This window comes from Rattus norvegicus, chromosome Y (assembly GCF_036323735.1).
Source record: "Rattus norvegicus strain BN/NHsdMcwi chromosome Y, GRCr8, whole genome shotgun sequence".
NCBI lineage: Eukaryota > Metazoa > Chordata > Mammalia > Rodentia > Muridae > Rattus > Rattus norvegicus.
In genome coordinates, this window is record NC_086040.1 from 38,081,277 (window position 1) to 38,096,416 (window position 15,140).

The 15,140-nt window shown below is 44.1% G+C and overlaps 1 pseudogene; it reads right to left on the reverse strand.

Annotated features, from left to right (window-relative positions):
- Positions 1-11,593: 11,593 nt before the first annotated feature.
- On the reverse strand, positions 11,594-12,177 carry LOC134484507 (large ribosomal subunit protein eL19-like; annotated as a pseudogene).
- Between the last annotated feature and the right edge of the window lie 2,963 nt (positions 12,178-15,140).

Consider the following 15,140-nt stretch of genomic DNA (forward strand, 5'->3'; position numbering starts at 1 on the left):
TGGGAGAGATACATAATTAATATGATCATATATTTATATAATGAAGAACTTGGTAGTGGAAAAGATTGAAAGAAAATAATAAAACAAGGAAAAGAACAGAGAATCAAACAGAAGGTACAGGTATAGTTAAACTGGAAATCAAGTCCACTGCATAACAGCCATTGTGGCACAAGATCACTTCCGAAATAAATAACTGTAAAGTTCCAATTCTGTGCTCAGAAGAAAAAAAATGCGTATTAAAGATAAAACTTTTAAAAAGTTTTCTTTTTTCCCAGACAACATCTACTGGAATTGCTAACCAACTGGACTAATTAAAGAAATGTTAAAAGGGTACCACAGAGACGACATAGTAATTAAGAATGCAAACTGCTTTTACTGAAGATCTGAGTTTGGATTCAGGCTCCCGTGTTCTGTGACCCACAACCACTAGTTATTTCATCTCCATGGGATCTACCGCCTTCTACTGGGTTTCTTGGACATCATGCTCATATGTGTATACACACAAACACACACACACACACACACACACACACACACAAACACGTACAGTCACAGAGATAATTAAAATTTAAAAGTAGACTTTGAAAAAGAATGTTACAGAAGAATCATTTAAGGAGACAAAATAATGAGTCAGAAATTGATATTCATACCAGAAGTCAGTGCATGAGGAACAGAGTAATTAAAACGGGTCTAAAATTAACATTTTCAGTCATGATTGCTCTGTAACATGAAATAATAGCAATATATGTTCACATCTGAAGTAAATATAAAATAGACAGCAACCTAGAGCCGATGGGAAGGAGTAATTGGAAATATAAGATTCCACGGGCTACGTATTAATATGACTAAAGAAGTATTTAACCAGGGGTGAGTCTTTACACATAGTGTAAATAACAGGTGTGGTGGGAACATATGAAACAAGTGTTTTATTTTTTTAATACATCTCAATGCTGAGGACCAGGATACTAGAACATCTGCTTACATCCCGCTACTAGAAAAAGAGTGGCCTCATCTTTAGTGTCCATTCTTGGGAAGGTGAAAAAAAAAAAAAGCCGAGTTATGTCTACTGGGTTTGAAGAACATGTGACCTTTGATGAGTTAGTAACCAGAGTGCCCGCAACATCTACAAAACACAGTACTGGAGAGAACAGTGAAAGATTCAGAGAAGATCACACTGTGTATGGCCCACCTTCTGCTGACTCTTCTACTGACAACCTTGGACAAGTAATTATCCCACACATTCCGGGTTCAAATAAACCTTCCTCTCTTGCCATAGAGATCTTGAATCTTCCACTTTTCCAGGAGTTTCTGGAACTATCCAAATGTTTTCAAGGATCTATAGGGCATTACACATTTGACCAGGTGTCCAAAGTCTTCCCACAGATCCTGAAAAGAAATCATACATTCTCCTCTTCCAAAAGGAGTGACTTTTTTATTCCATCTTTATTAAATTGGGTATTTCTTATTTACATTTCAAATGTTTTTCCCTTTCCTGGTTTGCAGGCTAACATCTCCCTAACACCTCCCACTCCCCTTCTATAGGGGTGTTCCTCCCCTGATCCACCCCCACATTCTGCCCTTTCCCAACAATCACATTCACTGGGGAGTTCAATCTTGGCAGGACCAGAGACTTCCCCTTCCACTGGTGCAGGACTCCCAGCTGACGAGATGGTTCATTTCTGAGCATGTGCACACACGTGTGCTGATGAGCCCGCAAACCCTCTATTCCTCTGGGAGAACGTTGCCCTATAGATATAACAGCCAGAATATGGGCATTGAGGCCATGGCTGCCTGAGAGTTCTGCAGAGGCTGACAGTCTCCACTGCCCCTTCTGTGACAATTAGTGTTGAATGTCTGGGAATTGTGAAGTGGCTTTTGTTGTATCAACTGACTTGTTAGCAGAAATATGAGAGAATCAGTAAACCACACAGAGGTAGCTCATTTCTCACAGGTTACAGTCATGGCACTTGTGCTTGCCCAGATGCCCTTTTATGGTGTGGATGTGTTTCTCTCCCTCTCCAATCAGGCTTCGGTGCAGGGAAAAATCCCATTATCTCTTTCTCCATAAAAGGATATTCAGCTCTGGTTTGAAAGTCAAACCAACAGCCATGTGCCATGGAACAACAATGAGGACAGATTCTTTTACGTATGAAAATGTATTCCGAGTGATACTTTGGATTTATAATTGTAAGATTATTACCAGCAGGTAATAAATTAAGATTTAAATATCGTGCTCCATTTAAATAGCAGTTAAGCTTTGGCTGGATCAGGAATCAGCACATTGTTGGGTAAATACTAATCGGGCTGTGATGACATCCCGTAATTTGTTAGGGCTTGGGGGGGGGGGGAATAAGATTTCCTTTGCTACCTGCCAATAGAACAAGGCAACATTGAGGCTTTAGGGAGAACGCTCTCAGTGTCAGAAAGGTTTTCATTAGAAGGAGTAGAGGATTGAAGCAGTTCTCCCAGCTCCGGGTGAGAGTCTAATTCTAGACCTGAGTACTTAGATCAACAGTTAGATCTAACTGCAGACAAACAACAGGATGGAGTTCAGGCTGATTAGGTACACAAAGTCATTAGATGGATCAATGAAAAGTAAGCATTTCTTTTCCTGGGCAGAAAAATCAGCACTACAGCTGCGCGTGGGTGGCAGCAGGCTCGTGTCTCTACAGGTGCTCTCTGAGCCACCTGCATGTGTAGGATGGTATACAGTCTTTGTCCCAAGTCTACAGGTAACAGGTACTCATCCTGTCTCCGGGCTAGAAGGAAATGAAGTTCAGAGATGTCTTTGTTCAGGTCCACACAGCAAAAGGCAGGGCAGAGAGAGATTTCAGTCTCGGTATGTCTGACTCTTTAAGACATCCTCAGAGACACTGCTGCAAATCTCCACAACCACCAATTGATCCCAAAGCAAAAGTGATCATCAAGATATCTAAGACTTGACTTCCACTGTGCACGGAGAAAAACTTCTGTACGAGTTGAGGTCTCTTCTAGGGTGCACAAGGAAAACCTTCCTCCATTCCCTCCGACCAGCTCTGTGGTGGCGGGAGAGGGAGCAGGCAGTGTCCCCCCATCCTGACAGTTGCAAGGCTGTTTCAGGCTCTGTCCCCACCTTCGGGTTTAGGGTTGGTTGAGGGTGGGGTTTTGGAGAGCCCTGCCTGGACTATCTGAGAATGAAGAACACAGAGATGGGCTCCAGGCCACGTGTGCCCCCTAGCGCCAGTCAGAGGGACGGTATCTCCATGAGATCTCACCTGGGAGACCTGCATCCACCTCTGACCTGGGCACAGACGTATCCCTCCAATTTGCGAGGCCACCTGCCCTTTGTAGGTCCGTGAGCGCCTAATAGGGCTAAAGGAAGAGCGTTTAGCTGCACAAGGTCTTGGATTTGGTCTTCAGCGCTACTTAAAGAACAAAACAGGGCATTTCGACCAACCCCTTTCTTTTTACATCAAAAACGGACAAATGGAGCCTAATTGCAGTTTCTACTGATGTATTTTATCTATCCATTTCCTCCTTTCTTTCTCTCTCTCCCTCTCCTCTTTCTTTCTTTCTTCCTCTTTCTTTCTTTCTTTTTGTGTTTGTGAGAGATATGTATGTGTACTCATGTGTTTGAATGTGTATTATGCAGACATGCGTGTATGTGTGATATGATGTCATAGATTTTCATTGCTTTCCTCTCAGATTCTCCAAAGCAAGGTCTTTCAGTTAAAATCAGTCGCATTAATATGACGAGTTCTGCTTGCCACTTTCCTCTCTGGATTCCCTACCTCTGCCTTCCCAGTTTTTAATTATAGGCAACTTCAACACCCACCCCCTTTGACCCCTCCCCCCATTTATGAGGGTTTCCAGGGGAGGGGAGTTGTACGTCTCTGTGTTTCCATGGAAAGTGCTTTAATTGTGGGTCCATTTCCCTAGCTTCTGTAGTGTATGTCGAATGCTCATATTTGTATGAGCGAGTATTTTAAATTTCAAAGGAAAGATACCTAAGCCATTTCAGGCCAGGGGACCATGGATCTTGGTGCATTTGGAATGTAAGTGGTGGTCCTCTGCCTCATCAGTGTCTCTGATGCTGAAATTGTAACCTTTTCTTTTCTTTTTCTTTTTCCTTCTTCATTTTTTTTATATCAGTGTCTATTCATTATCCACGGTGCTGGGTTGCATCAAGACAACTTCCTTTAACCATGTCATGTGTTTTACCCTATTTGACCTTCCTGCTCATCCCCATTCCCAACCCCTGGGCTAGTTAGTCTCTTTCCTTCTCCAGGATTTGTCTGCCTTCGTGACATATGTACATATTTGTTTTGTTTTGTTTTTTTTTTTTTGATCTGTTAAGAACACATAAAGATTCTGTAAAGAATTACAGGACTCACAAATGAGAAAAAAATTACAGTATTTGCTTTCTGGTGTCTGGTTGATTTTGGTTAATGCGGTGGTCTCTAGTTTTTCTACCAAAGACTAAATTCAATCCCTTTTGTGGCTGGATAAAATTCCATTGTGTATGTGTACCAGGACTTATTCAATGGTCTATTGATGGATGTAGAGGCAGATTCCACATCTTTGCTACTGAGAATAGTGCCACAATAAGCAAGGTGTGCAGGTATCCTCTGATTTGTTGCCTCTGAGTCCTATGTGTATGGTGGCCAAATGCTCAGGCTGACTGCCATTCACCAACTGGGTCTGAGCCTAAGCTGTGTGCTCTCTCTTTTGATGGAGGCTTTCCATGAGATGATTCTGTGTGTGTGTTTGTGTGTGTGTGTGTGTGTGAGTGTGTGTGTGTGTGTGTGTGTGTGTGTGTTTGGTGAATGACTGTGCACCCTTACATTGGGACTGTTGATCGACTTAATGAAACTTATAACTGTGTTGGTGAGCATGGGAGATAGATGTTTACAGCACCCCATCCCTCTATCCCTCCTTACACCTCTGCTTCCTTCTGCTCCTTTTCCCTATATAGCCTAGGCTGGCCTCATGCTTGCAATGGTTCCCCTGCCTCTACCTTCCAAATACCAAGAAGTTCTTTCGTTGGAGGAAGAGAAAGAATTTCAGAGGTGCAGTTGTGGGCATATGTTGCCAGGAGTAGAGTAGACACCAGACTGTCTGACTTTGTACAATGAAACTAGGACCAAAGCAGATAGAATTGTGGACAGTGATGTTGGGTACAGTGCTCACTCCATGTCCCCCACACCTAGAACCAGATCACTGGCAAGTCATGTTTTCTAAGGCATCAAGTCATTTCAGTGGTCGGATAGAACATGGCATAGGGATCCTTGGAAACATGTAAAGCAAAAATATTACCTACAATTTCTACTATAGTAGAAGAAAAGGCACCCAGATTGTGTGTGTGTGTGTGTGTGTGTGTGTGTGTGTGTGTGTGTGTGTGTGTGTGTGTCTGTGTGTTGGGTCCTAGCAGGAAACAGGGTGTATAGCTGGATTTCAAGATTCTCTGATATTTGTTTATTTTACTGAGCTTCTGAGTAGAGATAAGGCTGTGGGGGTTGGTTTGGTAACTGATCTTTTAAATAGAGAAGGGCTTACATTGGGAGGGCCCATCCCAAGCAAAATGGACAAATACCACATGGTTTTCCTCATTTTGTGGGCCCTAAAATTCTTTAAATATTCATTTTGCTCATAGGAAATTGGAGAAGCATGTCTGGGGCTGGAAGGGGGTTGAATAGACCTTGCTAGATTCAGAGGAAGAGGTGCTGCTCCTCTGTTTGCCAGCAGACTAGCCAGGACATCATCAAGTGAACAGGCAAATCATGTTGTCATAACTTGGGGGAACCATGGTGAATTAGGATGAAAAGCATCTCCTCTGTCTCAAGACAGATTCCCCAGGGCCTCTGGGCCATCTCAGACACTGACTAACAAAGGCATCAATATCAGAGCTCAGATATCCACATGTGAAACTAATCACATTCCTCATTTTCCCCTCTGGAAGAAACAGATCAATTACAGTCAGGACCAGCTTAGGCACAGCCTAAAATCCAGCTGCCTTTTCCAGCACACAACCACCCTTGTTAGTGAACGTGATCTGAAACTGATGAGTGGGCTGTATTCTTTGGTTATGGTTATTCTAAGATAACCACTCTAGGAAACATCTGTTGCTGGACATAGCACCGTAGTCATGGCCATGCCTGGTTGGTTTCTATTAATATCATTCATGAATCACAGGCTTCAGTGGATGGAGGGGTGAAAGGGTTTGTGGCTGTGGCACAACTTCACTACTGTGGACTTGGCAGGACTGGTCTACCCTGGAATTTCTCCAGTATCCTCCCATTATGTGCTTTCCAATCAAGGTGTTAAATAAGAAAGAGAATGGGTCCAGGTGGTATCCAGGAGACCGTGGCTCTGACATCATGGAAACATTGTGATATCAGGCTGAATTAGCACACACTCGATGTTCTCATGCTCTTCTTCAAGCCAGTGGCCTCTTCACTGAGCCCCATGATTATTGATTACTGAGTGAATGTAAGACTGAAAGGGGGTGGTGCTACAGTATTGCCCTGTACATGGCAGCCAGATGTCTTCCTGTTGGCAGAGCACACATTGGTATGACTGCGACTCCTGACAGAGTGCCCAGGGTGAGAATTTAAATTATGATCCTTGAATCCCTAACATAATGAGCCATTTCCCAGCCCCTGGTGTTTTGTCTGATGAGTCTGCAAGTTGCATATTTAATATGTAAGGAATGGGAACCATGAGGAATGGGAAAAAGAGAGTGTTTGCCTCCTCTGCCCACCCTCTCTGTTCGCAAGGAGGTTGTGGCAATGGCAGGGTGCCCTCATCTCAGTGGACTGGACTTAGTGATGTTCTCAGGACCTTGGAGAGGGCCAGTAAAGCTGCTTTGTTCTGCAGGATGTTTCTGACTCTTGAAGGTTCTGGATGAATTCCAGGTGAATGGATACCTTTACCTCACAGAGAGGGAAATCAAGAGGCTCGATTATTGCACCAGCATCTGGAGTCTGTGGGACCCGTGGGGAGGACTCTGTCCTTTGTCAGCAGTGGTGGGGACACTGGATTCTGCAGTCACATCCTGAGAAGTTCCTGTCTCACTCAGAGACCTCCATTCAGGTAAAGCTGGATCCCCTACTAAACCACAGGAGGAAATTAGTGAGTTTATTACACAGAGAAGGTGACTGTCACTATTTCTGATTTGAACATGGACATTAGAGAGAGCTGTATACACAATTCTTTGGCTTTTCAGGCAACATTGTACAAAAGAAATAATTTACAGCAAGGTTAAAGGACAAAGTGAAGTTAAAAATTAAGTAAAATATAGTGATTAAATATACTTGTTTTTATTTAAATTTTCTTTTTGATTTCTTTTGTTATTTTATATGTACTTGCACCTTTGTGTGTGTGCTATATGAATATGATACGCTTAGAGATCAGAAGAGGATGTCTGATCCATTCGAACTGGACTCATGGATGGTTGTCATCTGCCACGTGGGTGCTGGGAATGGAACTCGGGTCCTCTGCAAGAGCAGCCATTGCTCTTTAGGACTGACTCGTCTCTCTAGCCCATCACTTGTTTCTATTCAGTGATTTTCTTTTTGTAAATAAAGTTCCAAGATGGTTTTATGAGTTACATCGTTTGGATCTAGGAGTGAAAGTGGATTAGTAACCACATGAAACCACAAGCAATACACTTCCTGACCCTCAGTAAGGACAGTTACATTTGTGTGTGTGTGTGTGTGTGTGCGCACACACGCATGCATGGGGATGCATATTGTTTGCAGATTCCCTTGGAGGCCAGAAAGGGACCTCAGTTTCCCGGGAGCTGATTTACAGGCAGCTGTGAGCTGCTTAAGTGGATCCTAATAATAAAATTTGGGTTCCCTGCGAGTTTGGAACATGCTCTTAAATGATGGACTATCTCTTCAGGCACATGTGTTTCTCAGCCTCGATTGAGATTTCTTTAGGAAAATGTGCACAATCTCTGCAGGCAGCCTTGGCTGGGTTGGTTGCGTTGATGTTTTTGATGCTCAGCCATCAGGAGACAAAGGCTAGAGACCAGAAGGTAGCTTCTCTCCATTTTACCATCACCCTTAATTCTCCAGTTCCTCTAACCTGTCTTGTTCGAACCACAGACACAATCGTGCTTCCTCCAGGACTCTGGAGGTGTATTCTTGTCTGTTGAGCAAGGACATGAGGCTATGAATAAAGGTCAGCGTGACTCAGTGCCTTGGGCTTTACTATTTATGAAATGGTTTGCCAGGAATTAGGGCCGGGGCTGGTCAGGTGTGCAAATTAGAGACAGCCACAAAGTCTCTTGAGTTGAGCCTCTTTTTGAACCTTAGATGCTCTCTGGGGAGCACGAAACCAACCAGACCACCTATTCCCCTGAAAGGATGGATGAACACAGGCTTTGGGCCCGAGATTCTTCTGCAAGCTGTGAGACAGTGGAGTCAAACTGCTGTTGGGTCCTCAGCTTCCCAGCTTCTGTCACATGCAGCTCTACAGTTTTACATCACAAACTGGAGTGTAAGAGAGCTGGGAGCTCATTATCATGGGTGTCTGGGAAAGTTAGGGGCGAGTTCTACATTAATTAAACCTCATTTGAATAATGACTACATGCTATTTATTTCCTTGGAGAGCTGCTCTGAGGGAAGCAGAGAGGCTTCTCCTAGAGGAAACTTGGTGGCCCATGGAACAGACGCCCAGCACTTGGGGGAGGTAGGGGGAGGCAAAGGTGCTATTTTAAAATCACTGTTATTGAAGGAAACACCCATAACTGGAACACTGTGGGGCGGTTTGTCAGCTGTTTCTGTGAGAAAAGGCCTGGGGTCAGCCAAAGCCTTCCCCAGTCCTTTCAATGCTGCTCTCTGCTGTACATAGGAGATGGTCTAAAATCTGCCCATGTTATCTCCCCAAATCATGTGTTCTACTTCATCTGTTATGGGGCTGAGCAGAATGGTGGTGAACTTGGGATCATGTGGCCACCTTAGTGGTCATGAGGGGAACTCCACATGAAGAGAGGTGTTCTCACACCAAACACCCAGATCTGCCTGATCTTGACCTGGGTGCTTAAAAATGACGGCATCTCTGCACCAAAAAGCAATGGTTCCTCTGCACATATGGATATTTAAATATGAACAGGGCTCATGATCTAGTCTATGTAAAACAAGCATCCTATGTGCTTTTTCTCTGTGTTTTTTTTTTTTTTTTTTTTTTTTTTTTTGCAATTGGCTGAGCAGAGTGACTTCCTCTCTCATGTGGTACAGGAAGAAACCAGCCAGATTCCTTCAGCCCTGTAATTAAATCACATACCTTCATGCCTTTGGCTGCACCCAGAAATCTTCATTCCAGGAACTACTGGCCCATCAGTCTAGGCCAGAGTTCAGAGCCATAAACAAAAGAAAAGAAGGCTCATGCCTGATTCTATTGAGTGTGTGGCTCAAGAATTTACACATGCCGGCACTTACAAGTTTGCATACTGGAGCTCCACACACTTAACATTATGATATTGCAGAGGAAGGGAGGGACTGTGCACACATGCCATTTTCATACTTCAGGGTAATAAAGGATTTCATGTTCTTGGGGTTTTAGAGCCACCAAGACCCAATGAATGTTCTTCACGCAAACATCATGAGTCTTTAAGCAAGACTTTAAAACAAGGGTGCAATTATCATATATGTGAAGAGACCCTGTGGTGGTTTGAACGTGCACTGCCCAGGAAATGGCAGTATTGGAGGTTGGCCTTCTTGGAGGAGGGGTCTCCCTGTGGGGGTGAGTTCTTTAAATCCATCTCCCAGCCATGTGGGAGATAGTCTGCTCCTGGCTTCTTTTCGATAATGATGTAGAACTCTCAGCTCCTTCTCCAGCACCATGTCTGTCTGCACACTGCCATGCCCTCTGCCTGATGATAATGGACTGACCCTCTAAACCTGTAATCCAGCCCAATTACATGTTGTCCTTGGTCATGGTGTCTCTTCTCAACAGTGGAAACCTAACTAAGATGCCAGACTGAATAGTTCATGGGATTGCTCAAATGTCCTTGTCACCATCATTCTTTTATCTTCTGCAATGGCCCAACCCAATCTCTATCCAGTCCAGGGTGGTCCTCCAGTATTGGTTTCACAGTACTCACCTATACAAGGCACTTTCCTTCACAGTCTCCTACTGTCTACAATACCACCAGCCATGGCATCCTCTTCATTGAAGGGTGAAGTCTATTCCCTTGGATGGTCACCAAGTCTCCCATGTGGTTTTATAGAGTAGCAAAGCATCTACGGGGACAGGACACAGATTCTGGGGCTTAGAGAGTTGGCTCAGCCATGAAGAACACTTGTTACTCTTGAAGAGTACCCAGGTTGTATTCCCAGCATCCATATGATGGCTCACAGTTGAACTGATGGCCAGTTTCAGAAATTCTAATGCCCACTCTTGTCATCTTCAGACATCAGGCAGGCACTTGGTGCACACAGTTCTATGTAGACAGAACATTCACACATTTGATAACATAAACACATCTGATTTTTAAAAGGTTTGAGCTTTGGACTATGGTCATGGGTGATGCTGAGCATGGATCCTAACAGCTCTCTTTTAAGGGGAGGAGGGACACCAGAAGTTTTGAACCCGGTGGCTGTAGGTGAGGGAGCACTATATGGTTATGTCAGTATAATGCCTCCTGGTTTGGTAGTGCTCATCTCACGACTCTGATGGTGCCCATGAGGCAGAGTTCTCATCACTGACCTTGGCAACTGTCAGCACTGTGGGAAGGTGGCAGGTAAATGACTATGTCTTTCTTCAAATACAAAGAAAGAGGTTCTTTTCCCCTTGTTTTCTATCATTATAGAGTTCTAAAAATCCCTGTGGTCCAGAAGAACTTAATTTGAAAGTCATTACAATGGAGATGGGGGGTGTGAGCTGAAAGTTCATTAAGGAAATATTTGATAAGTCAAGAAAAAAGTGCCAGAGTTAATATTATAAAAAGGATTAATGAGCCAGGTGGCTCCAAATATTCATAAAAGTAAATAACAACACAAAACACAGGCCCTCCTCTCTGTTGGCCTGACAGGCTTCTGACAGTGTGTCCTGATTTATTTGTTTTAAATGGTTGAGGCTCTAGGCTTGCCCACATGGCCGATGTTGTCTCTCATCTGAACTTGACACGATAACTTTATGTTTTTGTGTAAACACATTCCTAATGCCTTAATCGCTTTAGCTGATGTGGGCTCGGTGTTTGCCAGCCAGTTAGGGATGAAGAGGCTTAATGTATTTCTTCTTTAAAAACAATAACAAAAACAACAACAACAGCAGCAGCAACAACAAAACCCCAAAAGAAAAAAACAAAAAAACAAGTTTGCTTTTTTTTTTTAAACCTCAACAACTTCATAATCACCAGAAAAGTAAACTGGAATTTATGTTGTCTGGTGGGTACTTGTTCCTCTCTCTAGAGCGCTATTGTATTATGTTTTCCAGAGAAACAGAAATGGCAGAATGAATACACATTGTCTTAGTTAGATTTCCATAGATGTGAATAGACACCATAGGCAAGGTATCTCTTTTTTTATTTTAAGGCTTGTTTTATTTTAATGACTGATCATGTGAGGCCACAGTGAGGTCTCTATGCACAGACATGAAGGAAGCTTTATTTTTTGGTTTCTTCCTCCTTGGACAGAGTCTTTATGATCTCCTCCTTCTTGGCCTGGGGGCGCTCTTTCCCCCGCGTTTTTGTGCTTCCTTGGTCTTAGACCTGTGAGCCTCTGCCTGGTCAGCCTGTAGATTCTTCCGGGCCTCGTCTGCCTTCGGTTTGAGGATCTGCTCCATAAGAATCCATTGGTTTTTGAATACATTCCGTTTAACCTTCAGGTACAGGCTGTGATATATATGGCGATCAATCTTCTTAGATTCCCAGTATCTCCTGAGAAGCCGGTGCAGGATCCTCATCCTTCTCAACCAGGTCACCCTCTCAGGCACCCGTGTGTTGGCAGTACTCTTTCCATTCCGTATGACCATATGCCTGCCCTTCAAGGTGTGTTTCTCTCAGCGAGTCTGAGAATGGACAGTTACAGGCTTCCAGATGATCAGGCCATCTTCATTCAGCTTCCTGATCAGCTAACAGGAGTTGGCATTGGCGATTTTATTGGTCACATTGGGGTCCAACTGGACCTTCTTTTTACCACAGTGGAGGACACTAGAGGCAAGGCTCTTCTGTAGCCTGAGCATGCTCATAGCTGTAGACACAGAAGCCAAGGTAATTCTTATAAAGGACAAGATTCCATTGCAGCTGGCTTACAGTTTCAGTGGTACAGTCCATTATCATCATGGCAGGAATCATGGGAGCATCCAGGCAGAGTTGGTGCTCTAGCAGCCCAAAGTTCTTGATGCACAGGCAGCAGAAAGGGATTGCCTGTACCACTGAGCATAGTTTGAGTATATACAAATCTCAATGCAAAGCCACCACAGTGGCACACTTCCTCCAACAAACTCACACCTACTACAACATGACCACACCTACTCCAACAAGGCCACACCCACTCCACCAATGCCACACCTACTCCAACAAGGCCACACATACACCAACAAGGTCACAACTACTCCAACAAGGCCACACCTCCTAATAGTATCACTCCTCGTGGGTCAAGCTTTCAAACACATGAATCTATGGTGGCCCAAACCTATTCAAATCACCAAACACATCAAAAGGTAATTTGGCTTACAGGACGCTGGATAATCTAACAATGGCTGACTCATACAAGGGAATTGAGAAACCCATTGGCTGCTCAGTCTATGATGATTGATACCTCAGCCATCTTAACCTGGTGCTGAAGGCACGTGAGTTTCCTGGAGGAGTTTGCCTTCAGTCTACAATGAGATATCAGAGAAGGTGGTTAGAATATTAGCAAAGGAATGCAGCAGCCACAGGAGAGATGAACTTGCCAGTGAGAGTGAAAGCATGCAGAGAAAAATCAAAGCCTCCTTCTTTCACATTCTTAAATCTGGGTTGCCACCAGAAGGCCACACCTACACTTAGAGCAAATCTTCCAGATTCAAATATCCTGATCAAGAAAATCCTTCATAAGAGTGCCCAGATGCATGCATTTTAATTGAATTCAGAGCCACTCAGGTCAGCAACCAAGATTAGAGATCAAGTCTGCCAACTCTCTCATACAATTTATTTTTCTTGTTTCCTTTATATTTTGGGCCCTAGAATAACCAAGCCGTGCCACTCATATAGCTTAGCCTTAAAGCATTCATCTGCATTCTGTTCTCACTAGAAATCAAGAAGCACATTGTAATATCTTCACTCTCCTGGCTGATCCCTGCTCACCCAGGAACTAGTCAGCTTGCTGTCACTCCAGTCTCAGAGACTGGATTGTTGATAATGAGGCTTCAAGTCCAAGACCAGAGCCCTGGCTAATTTACTGAAGCCTGCTACCTGGCTTGTAGATGGTGCGTTCTGCCTATATTTTCCTGGGCTGAGAAGGTCCAGCAAGCTCTCTGGGGGTTCTTTTTAAACATAAGTGCACCAATAACACAGGGGAGGAGTCCATCTTTATGACTGAAGTCACACCCTCCAAATTGCTGCTTCCCAATGATGTCATCTTTGGTGATATCTTCCTAGGCGTGGGGTAGGGGAGACATTTAGATCACAGCAACCTCTACTGATGGAGATGGCTCTCCTCCAGCTTGCACTGGCATCGTCAGGCTTCTGTGTGGAGGCAGCACAGGCAACCTAAGTCCCAAGCATGTCCCTGTTATGTCTCTTTGGCCCTAATGTCCCCTGTGCCATGACCTTCAACATGTAACAGCTGCCCTTGTGTGCACCAGAGCTCAGCTTCCCTGATGTCAGGCACCTGGGATCTACCTCTATCTCCTTTTAAAACCATTTTTTAGCTAAAGGATATGGGTCAGTATGTAAACTACTTGTTGTACATGCATGGAGACCTGAGCTTGGATCCCCAGAGCCAACTTACAAGTCTAAAGTGGTAGCATCCACTCTGACACCAGAATAAGGGAGACATAGTCTTGGGGATCTCTGAAGTTCACTGCCCACCCCAGAGTCAATGTTTTACTTAGGGATATAATAATAATATGAAGGCACACCGTAACCAAGGTTATTCTTATAAATACAACATTTAATTGGGGTTGGGTTACAGTTTCAGAGGTTCAGTCCATTACCATCAAGGTGTGAACATGGCAGCATCCAGGCAGGCTTAGTGAAGGAGGAGCTGAGAGTTCTACATCTTCATCTGAAGGCTGCTAGGAGAATACTGGCTTTCCGGTAGCTAGGATGAGAGTCTTAAAGCCCACACCCACAGTAACACTCACTCCAACAAGGCCACATCCACTCCAACAGGGCCATACCCTCTAAAGTTGCCTCTCCCTGGGCTGAACATACACGGACACACGCACACATAGGGACACAGGCACGCATGCACACAAACCATCACAGGCATCAGTTCCCAGATCCCAGTGAGAAAAGCCTACCTCAAAAACCAAGACAGGCACTGGCAAGATAGCTCAGCATGCAAGGGCACTTGCCACCAAGCCTGAGGATCTGAGTTCTATCCCCAAGACTCACCAGGTGGAAGATGGGACTGAATCCTACAACATGTCCCTTGGTCTCTACATATGTGTTGTAGCATGTATGTGTCTCCCCCAACTACAAAAAATTATTTCATAGAGGAATGACACCCAAAATTGTCCTCTGACCTCTACATGCATGCACATACACAAATCACGAGTGTACACACACACACACACACACACACACACACACACACCACTTGTCTTGGAGACCAGTCTCATGTAGATGTTTTTCAAGATAATACTGTTCTTAGTCCAATTCTTGTTCTATTGTCCAAAGAGAGAAACATCTCTAATAGGGCCGGGTATGCACAAGGTTTCCCATATAACGAAATAGGAAACGGGAATGTTATATTTCCCAATTTCAGGATGGAAATCAATGCATTCTGCTCTGTGACCTTGCACGTACCTGCTTATCTTCAGAAGTGATAGCCAGACATTGCTGTCACCTGGTCAATTGGAAGTGCCAATATGACATTGGGGGGTGGGACAGGGATGAGAGACAATCTGGTACTGGTCTACACACAAACCCACAGCTGTAGGGAGCCGTTCCCTGCTTCATTTGGCATAGTAGGGACAGCATCAGAGGGAGAGTGGCTTATGCC